Source organism: Phocoena phocoena, chromosome 18, assembly GCF_963924675.1.
Source record: "Phocoena phocoena chromosome 18, mPhoPho1.1, whole genome shotgun sequence".
Lineage (NCBI taxonomy): Eukaryota > Metazoa > Chordata > Mammalia > Artiodactyla > Phocoenidae > Phocoena > Phocoena phocoena.
Genome location: NC_089236.1, coordinates 36,177,752 through 36,204,288, shown reverse-complemented (window position 1 = coordinate 36,204,288; position 26,537 = coordinate 36,177,752).

Genomic DNA, 26,537 nt, shown 5'->3' with positions numbered 1-26,537 from the left:
GGCAGTAGAGTTCCCTCTTTTTGGAGCCCTCAATCTTTTTTCTTAAGGCTGCCATTTGATTAGATGAGCCTTACATCAGGTTGGGTGATATGCTTTATTCAAAGTGTACTGATTTAACTGTTAATTGTATATAAATATACCTTTGTAGCAACATCTGGATTGATGTGTGACCAAAAACTAGGTACAATGGGTTAGTCCAGTTAACATATAAAATTAACCATTGCATACACTGATGTGATTATTGCTTATGGTAGAAAACTGAGGGGGAGGGGACCTTCAAGATGACAGAGGAGTAAGACATGGAGATCACCTTCCTTCCCAAAAATACATCTACATGTGGAACAACTCCTACATAACACTTACTGAATGCTGGCAGAAGGTCTCAGGCTCCCCAAAAGACAAGAAAATCACCACATACATGGGTAGGGCAAAAGAAAAAAAGAAAAAAGAACAGAGACAAACGAAAAGGGATGGGACCTGCACCTCTGAGAGGGAGCTGTGAAGGAGGAAAAGTTTCCACACAGTAAGGAAGCCTCTTCACTGGTGGAGACGGGCAGGGTAGGAGAGAGGGAGGCTTCAGGGCCATGGAGGAGAGTGCAGGGGTGCAGAAGGCAAAGCAGAGAGATTCCTGCACAGAGGATTGGTTCTGACCAGGCTGAGAGACTAGTCTGCACACCTGCTGTGGCAGGTGGGGGCTGGGAGCTGAGGCTTGGACTTCAGAGATCAGATCCCAGGGAGAGGACTGCAGTTGGCTACGTGAACACAGCCTGAAGGGGGTTAGTGCAACACAGCTATCCAGGAAGGAGTCTGGGAAAAAGTCTGGGCCTTCCGAAGAGGCAAGAGACCATTGTTTCAGGGTGCACAAGGAGAGGGGATTCCTTTCCCGACTGCCCACAGAAGGCAAAGCACTGCCTAAACAAGCTCAAGAGCCTGGCGAGAGCCATGGCTAACAGCTCAGACACTAGAGACGGGCATGAAACTCTAATGCTGCTGTTACAGCCACCAAGAATCCTGTGTGCAAGCACAGGTCACTATCCACACCATCCCGCCCTAGGAGCCAGGGTCCCATGATCCAGGAACAACTTCCCCAGAATACACGGTGCACCTCAGGCTATTGCAATGTCACACCGGCCTCTGCCACAGCAAGTTCACACTGCATTCCAATTATAACTGCCATACCCCTCCCTCCCCCCCAGTCTGAGTGAGCCAGGGCCCCCTAATCAGCTGCTGCTCTAACCCTGTCCTGTCTGGGTGAGAAGAGAAGCCTAAGGGCAACCTACATGCAGAGGTAGGGCCAAAATCAAAGCTGAAATGCAGGAGCTGTGTGAACAAAGAAAAGAAAGGGAAATTTCTCAGTGCAGCACCAGGAGCAGCAGATTAAATCCCCACAATCAACTTGATGTACCCTTCATTTGAGGAATAACTGTATAGACAATGAATCATACCAAAATTGAGGAGGTGGACTTTGAGAGCAACAGTAGACTTGGGGTTTGCTGTTTGTGACTGACTTGTTTCTGATTTTTATGTTTATATTAATATACTTTTTAGCACTTGTTATCATTGGTGGATTTGTTTATTGGTTTGGTTGCTCTCTTCTTTTTTAAATTATTATTACATTTTTACTTTAATAATTCAAAAAAATATTCTTTTTTTTTTTTTCTTTCCTTTTTTCTCCCTTTTCTTCTGAGCCATGTGGTTGACAGGGTCTTGGTGTTCTGGTGTGGTGTCAGGCCTGTCTCTGAAGGGAGTGAGCTGAGTTCAGGACACTGAACCACAAGAGACCTCCAGCCTTATATAATATCAATCTGTGAGAGCTCGCCCAGAGATCTCCATCTCAACACTAAGACCCAGCTCCACCCAATGACAAGCAAGCTCCAGTGCTCGACACCCCAGGCCAAACAACTAGCAAGACAGGAACACAAACTCATCCATTAACAGAGAGGCTGCCTAAAATAATAATAAGTTCACAGACACCCCAAAACAAACCAAAAGACATGACCTTGCCCACCAGAAAGACAAGACCCAGCCCCACCCACCAGAAAACAAGCACCAATCTCCTCCACCAGGAAGCCTCCACAAGCCACAGAATCAACCTTACCCACTTGGGGCAGACACCAAAAAAAGTCAGAAATAGGAAACTGCAGCCTGAGAAAAGGAGACCTCAAACACAGTAAGTTAAACAAAATGAGAAGAGAGAGAAATATGCAGCAGACGAAAGCAAGGTAAAAAAACCCACCAGATCAAACAGATGAAGAGGAAATAGGCAGTCTACTTGAAAAAGAATTCAGAGTAATGATAGTAAAGGTGATCCAAAATTTTTGAAATAGTGAGGAAATCACAAGAAATGTTTAGCAAGGACCTAGAAGAACTAAAGAGCAAACAAACAATGATGAACAACACAATAAGTGAAATTAAAATTTCTCTAGAAGGAATCAATAGCAGAATAACTGAGATAGAAAAACAGATAAGTGACCTGGAAGATAAAATAGTGGAATTAACTACCACAGAGCAGAATAGAGAAAAAAAGAATGAAAAGAATTGAGGATAGCCTCAGAGACCTCAGGGACAACCTTAAACACACCAACATTTGAATTATAGGGGTCCCAGAAGAAGAAGAGGAAAAGAAATGGATGAGAAAATATTTGATGAGATTATACTTGAACACTTCCCTAATATGGGTAAGGAAATAGTCAATCAAGTCCAGGAAACACAAAGAGTCCAATACAGGATAAATACAAGGAGAAACAGGGCAACACACATATTAATCAAACTATTAAAAACTAAATACAGGGCTTCCCTGGTGGCGCAGTGGTTGAGAGTCCATCTGCCGATGCAGGGGACGCGGGTTTGTGCCCCGGTCCGGGGGGATCCCGCGTGCCGCGGAGCAGCTGGGCCCGTGGGCCATGGCTGCTGGGCCTGCGCGTCCGGAGCCTGTGCTCCACAGCGGGAGAGGCCACGACAGTGAGAGGCCCGCGTACCACAAAAAAAAAAAAAAAAAAAAAAAAAAAATTAAATACAAAGAAGAAATATTAAAAGAAGCAAGGAGAAAGCAACAAACAACATACAAGGGAATCTCCATGAGGTTAACAGCTGAACTTTCAGCAGAAACTCTGTAAACCAGAAGGGAATGGCAGGACATATTTATAGTGATAAAAGGGGAAAACCTACAACAAAGATTATTCCAGCAAGGATCTCATTCAGAGTCTATGGAGAAAAAAAAAATGTTAACAGACAAGCAAAAGTTAAGAGAATTCAGCACCACCAAACCACCTTTACAACAATTGCTATAGGAGCTTCACTAGGAAGGAAACACAACAGAAGGAAAAGACCTACCAAAACAAACTCAAAACAATTAAGAAAATTGTAACAAGAACATACATATTAATAATTACCTTAAATGTAAATGGATTAAATGCTCCAACCAAAAGACATAGACTGGCTAAATGGATACAAAAACTAAACCTGTATATATGCTGTCTACAAGACCCACTTCAGACCTAGGAACACATACACACTGAAAGTGGGGGGATGGAAAAAGAAATTCCATGCAAATGGAAATCAAAATAAAGCTAGAGTAGCAATTCTCATATCAGAAAAAAACTATTACAGGAGACAAAGAAGGACACTACATAATTAATGATCAAGGGATCAATCCAAGAAGATATAAAAATGGTAAAATTTTATGTGCCCAACCTAGGAGCAACTCAATACATAAGGCGAACGCTAACAGCCATAAAAGGGGAAATGAACAGTAACACAATAATATTAGAGGACTTTAACATCCCAATTTCTCCAAAGGACAGATCAAACAAAATGAAAATAAATAAGGTAACACAAGCTTTAAATGATACATTGAAAAAGATGGACTTAATTGATATTTATAGGACATTCCATCTAAACAAAACAGAATACACTTTCCTCTCAAGTGCTCATGGAACATTCTCCAGATTAGGTCATATCTTGGGTCACAAATCAAGGCTTGGTAAATTTAAGAAAATTGAAATCATATGAAGTATCTTTTCTGACCACAATGCTATGAGACTAGATATCAATTACAGGAAAAAATCTGTAAAAATACAAACACATGGAGGCTAAACAATATGCTACTAGACAACCAAGAGATCACTGAAAAAATTAAAAGGAAATCAAAAATACCGAGAAACAAATGTCCATGAAAACATGATAACCCAAAACCTATGGGGTGCAGCAAAAGCAGTTCTAAAGGGAAGTTATTAGCAATACAATCCTACCTCAAAAAACAAGAAAAATTTCAAATAAAAAACCTAAAGTAATTAAAGAAAGAGTAAGAAAACCCCTAAGTTAGCAGAAGGAAAGAAATGATAAAGATCAGATCAGAAATAAAAGAAATGAAGGAAACAATAGCTAAGATCAATAAAATAAAAGTTGGTTCTTTGAGAGATAAACAAAATTAATAAACAATTAGCCAGACTCCTCAAGGAAAAGAAGAATACTTAGATCAACAGAATTAGAAATGAAAAAGGAGAAGTAACAACTGACACTTCAGAAATACAAAGGATCATGGGAGATTACTACAAACAACTATATGCCAATACAATGGACAAACTGGAAGAAATGGACAAATTCTTAGAAAAGCACAACGTTCCAAGACTGAACCAGGAAGAAATAGAAAATATAAATAGACCAGTCACAAGCACTGAAATTGAAACTGTGATTAAAAATCTTGCAGCAAACAAAATCCCAGGACCAGCTGGCTTCACAGGTAAATTCTATCAAACATTTAGAGAAGAGCTAACACCTATGGTTCTCAAACTCTTCTAAAATATAGTAGAGGGAGGAACACTCCCAAACTCATTCTATGAGGCCACCATCACCCTGATACCAACACCAGACAAAGATGTCACAAAAAAGAAAACTGCAGGCTAATATCACTGATAAACACAGATGCAAAAATCCTCAACCAAAGACTAGCAAAGACTCCAACAGCACATTAAAAGGATCATACAGCATGATCAAGTGAGGTTTATGTCAGGAATGCAAGGATTCTTCAATATACACAAATCGATCAATGTGATACACCATATTAACAAATTAAATGAGAGAAACCATGCAATATTCTCAATAGATGCAGAAAAAGCTTTCAACAAAATTCAACACCCATTTATGATAAAAACTATCCAGAATGTAGGCACAGAGGGAACTTACCTCAACATAATAACATATATGACAAACCCACAGCAAACACCATTCTCAACGGTGAAAAACTGAAACCATTTCCTTTAAGATCAGGAGCAAGACAGGGTTGCCACTCTCCCCACTATTATTCAACATACTTTTGGAAGTTTTAGCCACAGGAATCAGAGAAGAAAAAGAAATAAGAGGAATCCACATCAGAAAAGAAGAAGTAAAACTGTCACTGTTCGCAGATGACATGATACTATACATAGAGAATCCTAAGATGCTACCAGAAAACTACTAGAACTAATCAATGAATTTGGTAAAGTAGCAGGATACAAAATTAATGCACAAAAATCTCTCACATTCGTATACACTAATGATGAAAAATCTTAAAGAGAAATTAAGGAAACACTCCTATTTCCCATTGCAACAAAAAGAATAAGTTGCCTAGGAATAAACCTACCTAGGGAGATAAAAGCCCTGCATGCAGAAAACTATAAGACATTGATGAAAAAATTAAAGATGATACAAACAGATAGAAAGATATACAGTGTCTTGGATTGGGAGAATCAAAATTGTGAAAATGACTATACTATCCAAAGCAATCTACCTATTCAATGCAATCCCCATCAAACTACCAATGACATTTTTCACAGAACTAGAACAAAAAAATTCACAATTTGTATGGAAACACAGAAAAGCCAAAGAGCCAAAGCAATTTTGAGAAAGAAAATTGGAGCTGGAGGAATCAGGCTCCCTGACTTCAGACTATACTACAAAGCTACAGTAATCAAGAGGCTGGAACAAAAACAGAAATATAGATCCATGGAACAGTATAGAAAGCCTAGAGGTAAACTGACGCATATATGGTCACCTTGTCTTTGATAAAGGAGGCCTGAATATACAATGGGGAAAAGATAGGCTCTTCAATAAGTGGTGCTGGGAAAACTGGACAGCTACATGTAAAAGAATGAAATTAGAACACTTCCTAACATCATACACAAAAATAAACTCAAAATAGGTTAAAGACCTAAATGTAAGACTTGACACTATAAAACCCTTAGAAGAAAACATAGGAAGAGCACTCTTTGACATAAATTACGGCAAGATCTTTTTTGACCCACCTCCTAGAGTAATGGAAATAAAAACAAAAATAAACAAATGGGGCTAAAGAAACTTAAAAGCTTTAACACAGCAAAGGAAACCATAAACAAGGTGAAAAGTCAACCCTCAGAATGGGAGAAAATATTTGCCAATGAAATATCTGACAAAGGATTAATCTCCAGAATATACAAGCAGATCATGCAGCTCAATATCAAAAAAACAAACAACCCAACCCCAAAATGGGCAGAATACCTAAATAGACATTTCTGCAAAGGAGATATACAGATTGCCAACAAACACATGAAAGGATACTCAACAGCACTAATTATTAGAGAAATGCAAATCAAAACTACAATGAGGTATCACCTCACACTGGCCAGAATGGCCATCATCAAGAAAACTACAAACAATAAATGCTTGAGAGGGTGTGGAGAAAAGAGAACCCTCTTGCACTGTTGGTGAGAATGTAAATTGATACAGCCACTATGGAGAACAGTATGGTGGTTCCTGAAAAAACTAAAAATAGAACTACCATATGACCCAGCAGTCCCGCTACTGGGCATATACCCTGAGAAACCAAAATTCAAAAAGAGACATGTACCACAATGTTCATTACAGCCCTATTTATAACAGCCAGGACATGGAAGCAACCTAAGTGTCCATCAGCAGATGAATGGATAAAGAAGATGTGGCACATATATATAATGTAATATTACTCAGCCATAAAAAGAAATGAAATTGAGTTATTTGTAGTGAAGTGGATGGACCTAGAGTCTGTCATACAGAGTGAAATAAGTCAGAGAGAGAAAAACAAATATTGTATGCTAACACATATATATTGAATCTAAGGGGAAAAAAAAAACGGTTCTGAAGAACCTAGGGGCAGTACAGGAATAAAGACGCAGACATAGAGAATGGACTTGAGGACACGGCATGGGGAAAGTTTGAGCTGGGACAAAGTGAGAGAGTGGCACAGACTTATATACACTATCAAATGTAAGATAGATAGCTAGTTGGGAAGTCATCACATAGCACAGGGAGATCAGCTCGGAGCTTTGTGACCACCGAGAGGGGTGGGATAGGGAGGGTGGGAGGAAGACACAAGAAGGAGATATGGGGATGTATGTACATGTATAGCTGAATCACTTTGTTATAAAGCAGAAATTAACACACCACTGTAAAGCAATTATACTCCAATAAAGATGTTAAAAAAAAATGACTATTCCCTGTCATTATTGAGGCAGAATTTCTGTCTTAGAGTGCCACTATAGATTTATTTTTGCATGAGATAAAGAAATCCTTATTTGCTTGAGCTATTATAATTGTCTCACTTGTGTCTCACAAGCTCTAACTAATATACAATAAAAAAGAGAGCTTTGAGGACAGTATAATCATGGATACCAAGGAAACAGGGTCTATTTTCTCTATTAAGTTCTAAGACATGTCCAACAATATTAGAAAAATAAATTTAAGCATGAGCATAAATTCATTTGGTAGGTAAACAGGGAATACAATTGGTAAAATAGGAAAATTCTTATATTTTTAATTTTTTATACTTTTAATATTTTGTGATACATCCTCTGAAAAAATATCAAAAATTTGAAAATATGAGATAGATCTATTAGTCATTTAGAAATTCCCAGATTATTCTAAATACTATTTTGTTACTATTTCTGCATTTAGCCCTTATTGCCTCCCATGGTAAGTTCTACTAACCCAAGCTGTTAATTAATAATCATTGATGACAATAAACAAAGCTTGTGAGTTCTGACTCTTGTTGATGTATGTACAATTCTTGGGGGGCAAATCATCTGCTCTGACAATTTCTCTTAAAGCATTTAAACATCACTAAATACACCTCTGCATATTTTAGGCACTTAAAAGATCCAAGTGTGGGTGTGACTATAAACCAGGAATTAAAGAGCTTTCACATTCTTGAATTGAGAAAAATACCTGAAACTCCAAACTCATCCTGGAAGATGAATCTCCTATTAGAGAAGGGCTTCTGGTACATGACCTTACCAACAATTCGTAAATCTCATTGAGGATCTCTTACTCTATGCTAACACCATTCTAGCAGCAGTTCACAGAGAATCAAGCATCTATAAAACCCCTCACTTTTTTCCTCCTGAAAGAGTTGAAAAGAAGAGGAAATTTTAGAAAAGCTTTATTAAAAAATGATAAAAGTACCCCATTACCAAGTGAATGATGTAAAGTATTTTAAAAGCTTGTTTTTAAAGTACAGCTTGTGCACCACAGCTAACATATGACTTTCTCACTTAAAAAAATAAAAATGTCCTAGCCTGAGTTATTCACTTCTTACCTCCCATTCTATTTTTGATATCCATCACTCATGGAGAGGTTAGACATTTAAAGCCTACCAAGAGAAGCAGCCTTTATTATAATCTATCTAGGATACATTTGTTCAGTTGCAGTTTCTAGTAATAAGACACATTGTTTTCAATAGAAGTATTATATCATTTCAACATTCTGGCAAGACACTCAGTTCTAACACAAAACAAAAAAAAAAATTCAAAAACAAAACCAACACTCTGTTTTCCACTATAGAATGAAATTATAATATCATAGATTAATGAAAGGTGGATCCACATAAATATTTCAGAAAGAGGCTTTCTCAAACCAGGTTGCAAAATCACACAGACCTTCTAAAATGAGTAACTCAAAATTAAAAAATATGTGAGGAAACAGTCACTGATAATTTAGAATATGCAGATAAAACAAAAATGATAAAAGACTCTAAGACCTTGAGCTAATAGTACTGTAATACTGCAGTAATACAGAGCTAATAGTACTGTAGTACTCTTTTTTTCAGAAAGAAAATATTTTAAAAATAGATTTATTTAAAATGATTAAAAGCTTATAAGATTAGAGATATAAAAGAATGAGATAATATGAAAAAGTACAAGCAGATGCGAAAAAGAACCAAAATTTTATTTCTGTTAAAGAAAAACATAGACTTTCAAATCTAAATTCCCTTAGGCAGTTTACTTTAAAGATATATACAGAGGGAAAGGGAATTGACAGCTAGGAGACAAAACTGAGTATATTACAAAATGCAACATGAGAAATTGAAAAGATGGATGATAATTAAGAGAATTCAAGAGACCTTGAAGATAAGATAAATGTGTCAGTACATGTATAAAAAGAATTCTCAAAATAATAATAAATAAGATGGAGCAGATGCAATATTCAATTAGTGTTTTGATAAGACATTTCTAGAGTTGGTAAAAGATATTAAATCAGAATGAAAGTAAGTGTATATTATATATTTTAAAAATGTACCAGGATTTAAAGCAAGGAGCAAGACTACTGTCTCTGAGATCAATACTGGCAATATTGAGATCAAGATACATCCTTATGCAAAGAAAGCTGAAAGATCTGAGATTTTACTGTACTTGTAAGATAACAAATTAGCATTCCAGTTTTCTGAGTAGGAACAGAAGACACAAGAATCCTGGGTCAGAGACAAAAGACTGTATTACTGTAATAGCAGTAGCAGAGTATCAGCATTTGTGTAAGTTTCCCAAGCCTCAATTCACATAGGGTGACAAGAAGAAGTCCTGGTAACACCTGCTTTTGTGTCATGAAGGACACTATGTGTTGGAAAAAAGAGATAAGAAAGTCAAAATCAAGATGAAATAGGAGGGAAGGGGGCAGGGCACAACTTTTAAAAGAATGACGTGGCCGTAGGACATGATAAAACTGGTTAGAACTAAATAGATCCAAGATGACGGAGACCTTGAGCCCTATTATATGATCATTGTAATACATTAGCATGCTAAATGACACACCCACCAGCACCATGACAGTTCTAAGGCTAACCATAAATGGCCAAAAAGAGGATGGTGGCCCAATCCCTGGAAATCTCCACCCCTTCCACAAAATAATTGGAATAATCCTCTCACTTATTAGACTATGAAATTATCCAGCCCATAAAAACTAACCACACCATATTTTGAGGCTTTCTCTCTTGCCTTCTGAGATGGCCCACACTCTGTCTGTGGAATGTGTTTCTCTCTAAATAAATCCACTTCTTACTATCACTTTGTTTCCAAATTCTTTCACAGTGAAGCAAGAACCTTAAATTCACCAGGAACAAAGTCTCCACAGTTACCAGAATTGGCCAAATGAAACTGGCTCTTGACATCAGAAAGCTGGGAAGGAATACTTGAATAATATTGTAGTGTTAACTCACATTTTCCTCATCTTGCTCATTAGTAGAAGAAATCAAAATGAACAGGTAGATGATCTCTAGTTTACCTCTGTCTTACAAATCTCTCACAATTACAATGAATATTGAATCCTAAATTTCACATACAAGCTTTCAAAGATTTTTATCATCCTTCCACATGCATGGGATGAGGGTGCGGGATTCTAGGAAGAGTAAGCCAACCCATCATGTCATGTTCAGCCATCAAGTCAATATTGATATTCAGATCACAGAGGATGAAATATCACACAAGGTTCTGATCTAGATAAACAAAAAACAAATCAGTTTCTAGACATACAGTAGTGAAACTGCACAATACCAAAGATGAAGAGAAAAACTTAGAACCTACTAGAAAGAAATATCCATTTCCAAAAATGGATCAACATGTTGACTCAAAGTGAATATTTTTGTAGAAACAGAGACCAGATAAGAATGGACTAACATCTTCAATATCAAATGATATCAAATAAATGATTCTATTACCTGCTAAATATTCTTCAAGATTAATAATTAAATATTGATAACCCAATCAAAAATTTTAAAAATCTTCTCTGAAAGAATTATTTAAAAATAGGCTTCCAAAATAAATTAACTCCAAAAGGAAAAATCATGCGGCAAGGTGCAATGATGTCACATTATTTTTCTTTTAAAATATGTTTTTGGGCTTCCCTGGTGACACAGTGGTTTAGAGTCCGACTGCTGGTGCAGGGGACATGGGTTCGTGCCCCGGTCCGGGAGGATCCCGCATGCCGCGGAGCGGCTGGGCCCATGAGCCATGGCCGCTGGACCTGTGCGTCCAGAGCCTGTGCTCCACAATGGGAGAGGCCACAACAGTGAGAGGCCCGTGTACAGCAAAAAAAAAAAAAAAAAAAAAAAGTTGTATATCTTAAATTCATGTAAGTTAATAACTGAGAAATGTGAGCTAGTTGCAAGTATTATACAAGGAAAAAAAATGGAATGTTATTTTATTTATACTATGTATCTTTCTACTTCTAAGAAATATCTTAAAACAAAAAGAATTATTGATTTATACCAACTGCTCTGTCAGTCACATAAAGAATTTTAACATTATTCTTCACTTTTAGGAGAAAAAGCATTGTTTTTGTTTCTTTACAGAATAGATTGCAAAAATAGTTTCTTTTAAAGATTTTTTAAAATTTTATTTGGCAGAATATTTGAAAAATAAAATATAAAACACATACTCTTCTTTTTCATTGCAGGTGAAAATACTTTCATGAATGAAACATTAAAGAAACAGAACAGGATTTATACCTAAATCATTAAAGAGAGAGAATAGGAAAATCTCAAGGGTGAAATCTCAAGAATAATAAACTGAGCCTGTGGAATAAGCTTTTATTTATTATTTCTTTAAATTATTAAGGTATTGCATTTTATGCTATTTTATTCTTGATATTATGTGAAAATACTCAATTTAGCTAAAATAATATAGTATTACATCAGTATTTTTTTTAAAGCTTACAGAATTTAATGATAATTCTTCAGATGTGGCCTATTTTCAATAAAGTGTACTAGCAACACTCTAGTACACTCTAGTGGCAATAGGTCTGCACGTGAAATTAGTTCACACTAGATGGCAATATTTCCTTAACAGGAGGCTTGTTTCATGCTTATGTAAAGTAATCCTATTTATATTATCAGCTAAATGTTTCTCCTTCTTTCTCCTCCTTTCTTATCTCTCCCAATACCTATTTTTACTGCTTGTTTTCTGAAATCCTATTGTTCCGTCTTTTGATGACCAAACTCTAACTCTATAGATTCCCTGCTGCGTGATTTGTTCCTTCATGCTGAGGCTCCCTTATACTCATCATAATAAATTGTGAAGTCAATGGAAAGAAATGTCAGGATATTAGAAAAGATGCTTGTGTGATGAGCATAATGGTGGGCATGATAAGAATGAGATATGATACTGGGACATTGCGCAGATATTGAGGAGTCAGCAGTCTAGTGTACAAGGTAAACTGAAGTTTGATTCCTTTGCCTACTGATAGCTTAAGTGAGCCATCTACTCAGAAAAGTCATAGAAGCAGAAAAAACAAGCAAATAATTATAGATATCAGAGAATGCTGCTATGGTAGATGGTAACCCATGTGTTAAAAATAGGACTAAATTGAGGAGCTGGAGTATAAATATACTTTATTTCTGTTATAACTGTAATGAATTTACTGCTTACTATTGATCAGACACTGATAATAAATGCTATACATTTAATCCTCATAGCAATCCTGTCACTTGTCCATGGGAAAGCTGGTTAGTTAAAAGGGCCTAAGCCAAGTTGCCCCAAGTTAAAAACAGCTTTCTTGTTCAACTGACTAAAAATGATGATACAAAAAGAAACTAAGGCATATATCCAGCAGATAAATTTATCAAGCCCATTAAAACTATTACAACACAAAGGAACAATTTTTTTAAAGGAGAGAAAGGGGAAATGATTATATATACAAGTGGTTGAATATTCCCCCAAATAAGTATGTTTTTAAAATCCTCATTTGATATAATTTATTTGATTAGCCAATTATCCTGCCACAGCTCTGCTTTCAGGAGGACCTCCCTAGTCCACTGTCCTGCATGGCAGTGAAGCAAAGAACTAAAAAGATGTTTTGCTTTGGTCACTGCTCTTTTTGTTAATGCAAATTTGAGGTCCCAGAGATTGGCTAAGTAGTTGAACAATTATAGCTCTTTGTCTATTGTTTTGATATTTCTCTGAAAGCAGTTACATTTGATCTATTTTGTAAACTCACTGAATCCAAAGAATTCATTGCATAGTGATCCTTGGCCAGAACAAATGCTGGATATCCTGGACTCAGTTTAACAGATTTCCCACCCTTCTCTTGCTATATTTCCTTTTAGCCACAATGACCTTCTTTCTTTATAGGCATGTGTTAAGAGATGTGCAGGGATAACGGGGCATTCTGGAATGTGATCTGATTGCTCCAAGCTTCAGAGCTTGTTCCTACCTTGTTTCCAAAATCACACTTCCAATCTGCAATGTAATGCTTCTAGCAACGCACTATAATGAATGCTTAGATGATCAGATAATCCCAGGAAAGTTTTGTCTAATCAATTATTGTCCTTTGTATTTGGTCATTCTCTTCTGGAGCTCTTAAGAGACTTCTCTATGATTTTAAGAATGTGGTTTCTTACATCTTCCATAAAGAAGTCCATTTTGCCATACATATTTCCAACACCTCTTAAGAGTTGCTTGCTTTGCATTTGGGTCAGGTGGAGCTTGTTTCTTGTCTTTGGACATACACAGTGTTGATAGACTTTTGGATCACCAGGCAAAAAAACTGTGGAGGCATACTTAAGTTACATTACACCTTCCAAATCCAAAAAGGCCAAAAATAAAAGGGAGGAGTTCTCTAAATCCAAACATTTTCTACATTTTATTTATTAGATCTCCATTCTTTAATGATCAATTAATTTCACATAATAAGAACAGGCAAATTCAATTAACATTTTAAAACATCGTATGTGCTATGTATCTACCCAACTATGGTCTCACACAGTTCCACATCCACCATCTATTTTGTGGTATTTTGTGGTATTTTGTGGTACTTTGTGGTACTGGAAACTCAAAACTTTTTTTTTTTTGCCTTGTTTTGCTTTATTGCAAACCGAGTCCATGTAGGTTTCACCAATAGTGGGCACTAGTGAGAGATTAGAAAAGAGAAGGCAGTAGTTGAAGAAATTGTTCCTTCCCATCAGCCTCTTCCTCATAGTTTTACACCTGCCGGCTGCATTTTGTTCTAGTTTCTAGTTGTTTTCTACTCTCCCAAAATTAGCTTCATTTTGCCCCCTCAAAGACAATTGTCCCAGCCAGACTTTTCAATAGTCTGAGTTTCAGCTTCAAGGGGCCTTCCTTCTGGCTTCCTGAGGCACCAGGACTAACAAAGCACCAGCTCCTGTTCAGATGTTAGAATCCCCCCTTGTCAGGGTTCCTCTTGCAAAATTCTATATGTTAATAACTCCAGTATCTTCCCTTTGTTCTTCTAGCCCTTGTGAGGATGGCTTCTTCCTGAAGTTATGAGTTCGAGGTCTATTCAAGATTTCCTTTTCACTTTGTAATACTTATTTATTGATTCTTTATAATAAGTGTTCTCTAGGAAAATAACCAACATGATTCTCTTTTTTTTTCCTGACTGACCCAGGGATATAGCAACCCCTGGAATCACAATTTGAGAGTTTGTTTGTGTTGCTGTGTGTTTTTTTTTTTTTTTTGAAAGAAAGAGTTTTTATTGTAGATGATGGAAAGTTAATTTAACAGAGAATTTTAAAATATTGTTTGAATTATTTATATGGGATTTCTTTTTTAACATCTTTATTGGGGTATAATTGCTTTACAATGGTGTGTTAGTTTCTACTTTATAACAAAGTGAACCAGTTATACATATACATATGTTCCCATATCTCTTTCCTCTTGCATCACCCTCCCTCTCACCCTCCCTATCCCACCCCTCCAGGAGGTCACAAAGCACTGAGCCGATATCCCTGTATGATGCGGCTGCTTCGCACTAGATATCTACCTTACGTTTGTTACTGTATATATGTCCATGTCTCTCTCTCGCCCTGTCACAGCTCACCATTCCCCCTCCCCATATCCTCAAGTCCGTTCTCCAGTAGGTCTGGGTCTTTATTCCTGTCTTACCCCTAGGTTCTCCATGACTTTTTTGTTGTTGTTAAATTCCATATATATGTGTTAGCATACGGTATTTGTCTTTCTCTTTCTGACTTACTTCACTCCGTATGACAGACTCTAGGTCTATTCACCTCATTACAAATAGCTCAATTTCGTTTCTTTTCATGGTTGAGTCATATTCCATTGTATATATGTGCCACATCTTCTTTATCCATTCATCCGATGATGGACACTTAGGTTGTCTCCATCTCCAGGCTATTGTAAATAGAGCTACAATGAATACTTTGGTACATGACTCTTTTTGAATTTTGGTTTTCTCAGGGTATATGCCCAGTAGTGGGATAGCTGGGTCATATGGTAGTTCTATTTGTAGTTTTTTAAGGAACCTCCCTACTGTTCTCCATAGTGACTGGACTAATTCACATTCCCACCAGCAGTGCAAGAGTGTTCCCTTTTCTCTACACCCTCTCCAGCATTTATTGTTTCTAGATTTTTTGAAGATGGACATTCTGACTGGTGTGAGATGATATCTCATTGTAGTTTTGATTTGCATTTCTCTAATGATTAATGATGTTAAGCATTCTTTCACCTGTTTCTTGGCAGTCTGTATATCTTCTTTGGAGAAATGTCTGTTTAGGTCTTCTGCCCATTTTTGGATTGGGTTGTTTGTTTTTTTTGTTATTGAAGCAGCTGAAAGAGCTGCTTGTAAATTTTGCAAATGAAGCAACTGACAAAATCCTTTGTCAGTTGCTTCATTTGCAAATATTTTCTCCCATTCTGAGGGTTGTCTTTTGGTCTTGTTTATGGTTTCCTTTGCTGTGCAAAAGCTTTGAAGTTTCATTAGGTCCCATTTGTTTATTTTTGTTTTTATTTCCATTTCTCTAGAAGGTGGGTCAAAAAGGATCTTGCTGTGATTTATGTCATAGAGTGTTCTGCCTCTGTTTTCCTCTAAGAGTTTCATAGTTTCTGGCCTTACATTTAGGTCGTTAATCCATTTTGAGCTTATTTTTCTGTATGGTGTTAGGGAGTGATCTAATCTCATACTTTTACATGTACCTGTCCAATTTTCCCAGCACCACGTATTGAAGAGGCTGTCCTTTCTCCACTGTACATTCCTGTCTCCTTTATCAAAGATAAGGTGACCATATGTGAGTGGGTTTATCTCTGTGTTTTCTATTCTGTTCCATTGATCTATCTTTCTATTTTTGTGCCAGTACCATACTGTCTTGACTACTGTAGCTTTGTAGTATAGTCTGAAGTTAGGGAGCCTGATACTTCCAGCTCCGTTTTTCGTTCTCAAGATTGCTTTGGCTATTCAGGGTCTTTTGTGTTTCCATACAAGTTGTGAAATTTTTTGTTCTAGTTCTGTGAAAAATGCCAGTGGTAGTTTGATAGGGATTGCATTGAATCTATAGATTGCTTTGTGTAGTAGAGTCATTTTCACAATGTTGATTCTTCCAATCCAAGAACATGGTATATCTCTCCATCTATTTGTATCATCTTTAATTGCTTTCATCAGTGTCTTATAATTTTCTGCATACAGGTCTTTTGTCTCCTTAGGTAGGTTTATTCCTAGACATTTTATTCTTTTTTTTGCAGTGGTAAATGGGATGGTTTTCTTGATTTCACTTTCCGACTTTTCATCATTAGTGTATAAGAATGCCAGAGATTCCTGTGCATTAATTTTGTATCCTGCTACTTTACCAAATTCATTGATTAGCTCTAGTAGTTTTCCGGTAGCATCTTTAGGATTCTCTATGTGTAGTATCATGTCATTTGCAAACAGTGACTGCTTTACTTCTTCTTTCCCAATTTGGATTCCTTTTATTTCCTTTTCTTCTCTGATTGCTGTGGCTAAAACTTCCAAAACTATGTTGAGTAAGAGTGGTGAGAGTGGGCAACCTTGTCTTGTTCCTGATCTTAGTGGAAATGCTTTCAGTTTTTCACCATTGAGGATGATGTTGGCTGTGGGCTTGTCATATATGGCCTTTATTATGTTGAGGTAAGTTCCCTCTATGCCTACATTCTGCAGGGTTTTTATAATAAATGGGTGTTGAATTTTGTCGAAAGCTTTCTCTGCATCTATTGAGATGATCATATGGTTTTTCTCCTTCAATTTGTAAATTGGCTTATCACATTGATAGATTTGCGTATATTGAAGAATCTTTGCATTCCTGGAATAAACCCCACTTGATCATGCTGTATGATCCTTTTAATGTGCTGTTGGATTCTGTTTGCTAGTATTTTGTTGAGGATTTTTGCATCTATGTTCATCAATGATATTGGCCTGTAGTTTTCTTTCTTTGTGACATCCTTGTCTGGTTTTGGTATCAAGGTGATGGTGGCCTCGTAGAAGGAATTTGGGAGTGTTCCTCCCTCTGCTATATTTTGGAAGAGTTTGAGAAGGATAGGTGTTAGCTCTTCTGTAAATGTTTGATAGAATTCACCTGTGAAGCCATCTGGTCCTGGGCTTTTGTTTGTTGGAAGATTTTTCATCACAGTTTCACTTTCAGTACTTGTGATTTGTCTGTTCATATTTTCTATTTCTTCCTGGTTCAGTCTTGGCAGGTTGTGCATTTCTAATAATTTGTCCATTTCTTCCAGGTTGTCCATTTTATTGGCATAGAGTTGCTTGTAGTAATCTGTCATGATCTTTTGTATTTCTGCAGTGTCAATTGTTACTTCTCTTTTTCATTTCTAATTCTATTGATTTGAGTCTTCTACCTTTCTATCTTGATGAGTCTGGCTAATGGTTTATCAATTTTGTTTATCTTCTCAAAGAACCAGCTTTTAGTTTTATTGATCTTTGATGTTGTTTCCTTCATTTCTTTATCATTTATTTCTGATCTGATTTTTATGATTTCTTTCCTTCTGCTAACTTTGGGCTTTTTTTTGTTCTTCTTTCTCTAATTCCTTTAGGTGCAAGGTTAGTTTGTTTATTCGAGATGTTTCCTGCTTCTTAAGGTGGGCTTGTATTGCTATAAACTTCCTTCTTAGAACAGCTTTTGCTGCATCCCATAGGTTTTGGGTCGTTGTGTGTCCATGGTCATTTGTTTATAGGTATTTTTAAATTTACTCTTTGATTTCTTCAGTGATCACTTCGTTATTAAGTAGTGTATTCTTTAGCCTCCATGTGTTTGTACTTTTTACAGATCTTTTCCTGTAATTGATATCTGGTCTCGTGGCATTGTGTTCAGAAAAGATACTTGATACAATTTCAATTTTCTTAAATTTACCAAGGCTTGATTTGTGACCCAAGATATGATCTATCCTGGAGAATGTTCCATGAGCACTTGAGAAAAATGTGTATTCTGTTGTTTTTGGATGGAGTGTCCTATAAATATCAATTAAGTCCATCTTGTTTAGTGTATCATTTAAAGCTTGTCTTTCCTGTTTTATTTTCATTTTGGATGATCTGTCCATAGGTGAAAGTGGGGTGTTAAAGTCCCCTACTATGAATGTGTTACTGTTGATTTCCCCTTTTATGGCTGTTAGTATTTGCCTTATATATTGAGATGCTCCTATGTTGGGTGCATAAATACTTACAATTGTTACATCTTCTTCTTGGATTGATCCCTTGATCATTATGTAGTGTCCTTCTTTGTTTCTTCTAAGAGACTTTATTTTAAAGTCTATTTTGTCTGATAGGAGAATTGCTACTCCAGCTTTCTTTTGGTTTCCATTTGCATGGAATATCATTTTCCATCCCCTTACTTTCAGTCTGTATGTGTCTCTAGGTCTGAAGTGGGTCTCATGTAGATAGCATATATATAAGTCTTGTTTTTGTATCCATTCAGCCAATCTGTGTCTTTTGGTGGGAGCATTTAGTCCATTTACATTTAAAGTGATTATTGATATGTATGTTCCTATTTCCATTTTCTAAATTGCTTTGGGTTCGTTATTATAGGTATTTTCCTTCTCTTGTGTTTCTTGCCTAGAGAAGTTCCTTTAGCATTTGTTGTAAAGCTGGTTTGTTGGTGCTGAACTCTCTCAGCTTTTGCTTGTCTGTAAAGGTTTTGATTTCTCCATCAAATCTGAATGAGATCCTTGCTGTGTAGAATAATCTTGGTTGCAGGTTTTTCTCCATCACTTTCAGTATGTCCTGCCAATCCCTTCTGGCTTGCAGAGTTTCTACTGAGAGATCAGCTGTTAACCTTATGGGGACTCCCTTGTGTGTCATTTGTTGTTTTTCCCTTGCTGCTTTTAATATGCTTTCTTTGTATTTAATTTTTGAGAGTTTGATTAATATGTGTCTTGGCGTATTTCTCCTTGGATTTATCGTGTATGGGACTCTCTGTGCTTCCTGGACTTGATTAACTATTTCCTTTCCCTTATTAGGGAAGTTTTCAACTATAATCTCTTCAAATATTTTCTCAGTCCCTTTCTTTTTCTCTTCTTCTTCTGGATCCCCTATAATTCAAATGTTCATGCATTTAATGTTGTCCCAGAGGTCTCTGAGACTGCCCTCAGTTCTTTTCATTCTTTTGTCTTTATTCTGCTCTACAGTAGTTATTTCCACTCTTTCATCTTCCAGGTCACTTATCCGGTCTTCTGCCTCAGTTATTCTGCTATTGGTCCCATCTAGAGTATTCTTAATTTCATTTATTGTGTTGTTCATCATTGTTTGTTTCATCTTTAGTTCTTCTAGGTCCTTGTTAAATGTTTCTTGCATTTTGTCCATTCTATTTCCAAGATTTTGGATCATCTTTACTATCATTATTCTGAATTATTTTTCAGGTAGATTGCCTATTTCCTCTTCATTTGTTAGGTGTGGTGCATTTTTATCTTGCTTCTTCATCTGCTGTGTGTTTTTCTGTCTTCTCATTTTGCTTATCTTCGTGTGTTTGGGGTCTCATTTTTTCAGGCTGCAAGTTTGTAGTTCCCGTTGTTTTCAATGTCTGTCCCCAGTGGCTAAGGCTGGTTCAGTGGGTTGTGTAGGCATCCTGGTGGAGGTGACTAGTAACTGTGTTCTGGTGGATGAGGCTGGATCTTGTCTTTCTGGTGGGCAGGTCCACATCTGGTGGTGTGTTTTGGGGTGTCTGTGGTCTTATTATGATTTTAGGCAGCCTCTCTGCTAATGGATGGGTTTGTGTTCCTGTCTTGCTAGTTGTTTGGCATTGGGTGTCCAGCACTGTTGCTTGCTGGTCGTTGAGTGAAGCTGGGTGCTCGTGTTGAGATGGAGATCTCTGGGAGATTTTCGCCATTTGATATTATGTGGAGCTGGGAGTTCTCTTGTGGACCAGTGTCCTAAGGTTGGCTCTCCCACCTCAGAGGCACAGCACTGACTCCTGGCTGTAGCATCAAGAGCCTTTCATCCACATGACTCAGAATAAAAGGGAGTAAAAGTGGAGAGAAATAATTAGTTGAAGTAGGAAGAAAGAAAGAAAGAAAGACAGAAAGAAAGAAAGAAAGAAAGGAGGGAAGGAAGGAAGGAGGGAAGGAAGGAAAAAATAATAAAGAAAGAAGACACAGTAAAATAAAATAAAGTATAGTAAAGTTATTAAATTAAAAAATAATTATTTAGAAAAAACAACAAAAGGGACGGAGAGAACCTTAGGACCAATCATGGAAGCAAAGCTATACAGACAAAATCTTACACAGAAGCATATACTTACACCCTCACAAAAGAGGTAAAGGGGAAAAAATCATAAATCTTGCTCTCAAAGTGCACCTCCTCAATTTGGGATGATTTGTTGCCTAAAGGAGGGAGGGAAAGAAAGAAAGAAAAAGAAAGAAAGAAACAAAGAAAGAAACAAAGAAAGAAACAAAGAAAAAGAAAGAAAGAAAGAAAGAGAAAGAAAGAAAGAGAGATAGAAAGGAAGAAAGAAAGAAAGACGGTAAAGCATAATAAATTTATTAAAATTAAAATTATTAAGAAAAAATTAAAAAAACCAGATAGAACCCTAGCACAAATGGTGGAAGCAAAGTTATACAGACAAAATCTCACACAGAAGCATACACATACACACTCACAAAAAGAGGAAAAGGGGGAAAAATCATAGATCTTGCTCTCGAAGTCCACCTCCTCAATTTGGGATGATTCATTGTCTATTCAGGTATTCCACAGATGCAGGGTACATCAAGTTGATTGTGGAGCTTTATTCCGCTGCTTCTGAGGCTGCTGGGAGAGATTTCCCTTTCTCTTCTTTGTTCTCACAGCTCACAGGGGCTCAGCTTTGGATTTGGCCCCACCTCTACGTGTAGATTGCTGGACGGCGTCTGCTTTTTGCTCAGACAGGACGGGGTTAAAGGAGCCACTGATTTGGGGGCTCTGGCTCACTCAGGCCAGTGGGCGTGCGGGGCAGGCCTGCGGCGCCAGAGGCTGGCATGACGTTGCACCAGCCTGATGCCCGCCGTGCGTTCTCCCGGGGAAGTTGTCCCTGGATCCCGGGAACCTGGCAGTGGCGGGCTGCACAGGCTCCCCGGAAGAGGGGTGTGGATAGTGACCTGTGCTCACACACAGGCCCCTTTGTGGCGGCAGCAGCAGCCTTAGCGTCTCCCGCCCGTCTCTGGGGTCCGTGCTTTTAACCGCGGCTCGCGCCCGTCTCTGGAGTTCCTTTAAGCAGTGCTCTTAAACCCCTCTCTTCGCGCACCAGGAAACAAAGAAGGAAGAAAAAGTCTCTTGCCTCTTCGGCAACTCCAGACTTTTTCCCGGACTCCTTCCCGGCTAGCCGTGGTGCACTAACCCCTTCAGGCTGTGTTCACGCAGCCAACCCCAGTCCTCCCGCAGTGCTCTAATCAAAGCCCAAGCCTCAGCTCACAGCCCCGCCCTCCCCAGCAGGTGAGCAGACAAGCCTCTCGTGCTGGTGAGTGCCTGTCGGCACCGATCCTCTGTGTGGGAATCTCTCCGCTTTGCCCTCCGCATCCCTGTGTCTGTGCTCTCCTCCATGGCTCCGTCGCTCCCCCCTCTGCCTCCCGCAGTCTCCGCCCGCAAAGGGGCTTCCTAGTGTGTGGAAACTTTTCCTCCTTCACAGCTCCCTCCCACTGGCGCAGTTGCCGTCCCTATTCTTTTGTCTTTGTTTTTTCTTTTTTCTTTTGCCCTACACAGGTACGTGGGGAGTTTCTTGCCTTTTGGGAGGTCTGAGGTCTTCTGCCAGCATTCAGTAGGTGTTCTGTAGGAGTTGCTCCACGTGTAGATGTATTTCTGGTGTATCTGTGGGGAGGAAGGTGATATCCGCGTCTTACTCTTCTGCCACCTTCCCCTCCACCTATCTGTTGCTGTGTTTTTAAGCCCATTTATCTCTGACAAATAGTTGCAAGAGGCTCACAATTATTTTAGCACAATCATAAAATCCTGGATTCAGATTTTATTACAGCAACAACTCAGTTCTCCAAAAGTTTAATTTTATGCCTAGTCACAAATTATATTTTACTTATATATTGTACTTTGCCATGGTCTACCATAGCCCCAGCCTATAATATTGGCTGGAATTCTTTTTACTTTCTTTATTCTTATGCAAACTAGAAAATAAGTCCTTGATTCCTCAATTTTCTGAGGAGTCTGTTGGTGCAGTGTATGTATCAGTCAAGGTTCTTCCTTCATTAGCAGTGGTAATAAGTGTAGACCAAATTTTGAAGAAAATTAATTAATTAAAGTAATGTTAGCACACAAAATATCAAAGTAGAGTAGAAAAACATATTCATATTATGGGCATGAAAAGGAGATTATGCAAGCAAAATCATAACTCCATTCACACAACAGAACCAACAAGTGAGTTACTACTACTGAAGGTTGTGTCCTGTCACTTCTATAGCTGATACTTCAGCCAAGAGTTCACAGCTGGTATGATATCTATTACTTCCCCTAAATGCGAGGGTACTACCATTAGAAAAAAAAAAAATCTACATTCTCCTTGATTCCTCTGTCACTATCACCAAATTGAAGCATTTAGTTTCCTGTATTGGATTTCTCAAGCCAATACTATGAGCTCATGCCTTAGCTTCCAGAAGAGCAGGCATTTTCAGCCTTAATAGTAAGAGCTTTTGTAACAAGCGAAGATTTAGAAAATGGAAATTTATTGATTCTAAGGTTCCATTGCTATGCAACTAAATAATAAATAAGATTCACAATCACTTCTAATATTCTTACTTACCACTGACTTCCAAAACAAAGTCCATACTCTAACAAGAGCTCCATTGGACTATGAAAATGCCCTCTTGTGGTTATGTTGTTATAACAATTCATTCAATATTCTCTGAAAGCATACAGTCCTCTGATGTAACAATTTTGGAATGTATAATTGATAACTTCTGGAACTGTTCATTTCAGTTTTTCTGTGATCACTGGGAGCACTTATCTGAACTTTGCCTTGATCTTTGGGATATGGATACTCAGATACTCCGTCTGTTCCAGGATTCTATTAGACATATTTCAACTTTGTTAATAGCTTTGTGTGTCTCGCACATTCAAAGTATTAACAGTGCCGTATAAAAAAAGAAACAAAACATTGTTTCTACTACCATCCTCAGATATTAAGTTCTGTAAATTTATTATATGCTATACAATGTACTACCATACTCAAGATTTTTAAAGAGTGCTTCCTTGGTCCAGGTTTTCCTGGACTGTGGCTTTCATAATTTTGTAATTCTGCCATGTTCCTTCTTGAGCTTGTCCTTTTTGTACAAGAGTCCCAATAAATATCTCTTTATGACAAGAAAACAAAACAAAACAAAAATACTGGGAGTTCGTATCTGACTTCTCCAAGTCATTGTCCTCCTGCTATGAATCTCCGTTAATCTAGCTAGAACACTAAACTCTGACACTAAAGCTCTGTGTTTATGTTCACAGTGTGTGGGATCAGACTGCAGTACTTTGATCTTCGTTGTCATCATTTATTAAAGGTTCATCATTTTTCACTTTTCTTAACATTTTTGTTCTTCCACTTCCTCCCTTGATAATTGAAATATGCATTGTGCATCTGTGGCATGGCTGTTATAAGAAATAATTATTACCAAGCTTAGCTTGGAACAACTAAGCGTTTAGTAAAATTTATCATCATAAGTATTATGTCACTTTAAAATAGATGGTTTTCTCAAAAAAAATTGAAACTAGGACCCCCTCCAGTAGGACCCCTCCATATCTGATTAAAATATAAATTAACTATCCTCATGCTAAATATAATCCCCTAGACAGATCCAGTCTTCTTTTCTGTGATTCAAGTTTTATGAAAGAATTTAGTTCAATATATATATATTTAATTTTACATTGATTATATTATAAGCATGCTGAAATAGTAATGCTGAAATGATAAAAATAAAGCTGCTCTCCTCGGGTAGTTTACATCCTGGTGGAGGAGATAGAAACAAAATATCTCTGATTTCTGTGTAATACTGTATACATAAGATGACAAATATTCAGAGTGCTGTAGAGCACAGAAGAGGAACAGTTAAACCACCTGGTATTCTTAGAAAGTATCAAGAGCAGAAATGAGCCGAGACCTGAAGAAAGAGAACATAAAGGTTAAAGAAAATATGGAGCCAGGATTTCTGTCAAAAGAACCTGTATGATTAAAAGAATAGAACTGTGAAATGATATATTGTGTGAAGCACTTTCTAAGAAGTTTGTGATGTAAAATAGCAAGAAATGAAAAAGGAGCTATAAAAAGGGGCCAATTCATGGAAGGACTTATGTATCATGCTGAAGAATTTAGACTTAATCTTTAGGTGATAGGAAGCAACTGAAGAATTTAATCAGGGAAGTGAGTTACACGGACAAATTTTGATTTTAAAATAGATTTACCATCTAAAGACATTTGCATGAGTAAGCTAGCTCAGCCACTTATTAACTGAGGGATTTTGAGAAGTTTGCTTAAATTCTCTGTATTTCAGATTCCTCACTGCTGAGAGGCTTAAGTGAGATATACACTACATCAAAAGATACATGGAATCAACAAATGCACATGATAATTGCAAGATGCAGTCAGAATTCAGAAATGTGAATGGTAGGTGCACATTCTACAAATGAGGAGGTGTGCTGCTCTAAGTGTCATAACAGATGATCAAGAGATTGTTCTCAGATTGAAATTTGATTGTACGATGCTAAAGCTACTTTAAGAATGCTCAATGAAGAATTCCTTGCAGCAGTCGTGGAAAGATGTAGTCAGACATACCATGCTCAGTGGAAAGAGAGAGAAATTTAAAATGCTAACAAGGATAATACTGTGATAACAGTTTGGGATACAAAGAAAATCCAGATCAAATTATTGCAATGGTTACTAAGCAAAGATCTGAGAATTAAAAAATAAAAATACAAATATTCCATTAATGGTGATTGGGGGCTGGGGGCTTATGAATTTAATTACTACCATAATAATGTCAGAGATCCCTAAGGAGTACTTATTTTAAGAGAAAGAGAAGAAGAACTGGACAAGAGGTTGGAAAAAAAGAGGAACTTTCTTCCCCATTCATTAATTCATTCATTCCACATATATTTATAAGAATCCACACTAGTATCACAATGGTCTGTTATCAGACATGTCATTTTTCTTCTAAAGTACAAAGTTAGTTGAAGAAAATTCATTAAATAATCACATGAACACATTTAGAAAGAGTTGTATATTCAATGAAGATAAAGTAACAGATTTAATAACAGAAAAACATCCTTAGAATTAAGAAAGAATCCCTTGAGTATGAGGTACAGTATTTGAAATATGATGGATAAGTAGGAATTAACTATGTAAAAACAGGAGAAAGAGCATTTTATACAGAGGTTGTTGTATGGGCTAAATCTTGTACCAGTAGAAACAAGGTGAGTGGTCCATCAGGGGCATATGGTTGGAAAAGAAAATGCAGTTTAAGGGAACACAAAAATACTTAACCATCATCCTAAAAAAGAATGAAGTAGTTGGTAGAGTGATTTCAGCTGTGAATTTGGAGACATTTCCCAGAATATATTGGATGGACAAAAAGGAAGAAAAATCAAGAGAGAATCAAACCAGAAATTAAAATATATGGCTTGAAAGTGAGACCAAAACCAGAAAAAAAATATTTTTTTAATCAAGAATTTCTCCAAATTGAAGGAAGTTACAAGTTTTTAATTTCAAATGGCATACAGAAAGCCAAGCAGGATGAGTGTAAACAGCTCATTATTGAGAACCTTATTTCAGAATTTTGAGAGAGAAAAATAGAGGGAAATGGCATCTAGATTTTTAAAAACAGGTCTTCTACACTGAAGTAACAATTAAGTTTGAATTAGACATCTCACTGGATTTTCAGGCCAAGTATAAATGTCTTTGAAATTTAGAAAGAACAATTTTGATCAGAGGATGTTTCTAAATTCTCAATTCAGTCAAGACAAAACTAAGATATTCTCTAAAACACAAAGATCAGCAAGTAGAATTTGCGTGTATCCATTCTAAGAAAGTTTTAATACTAATTAAAAGAAAAGTC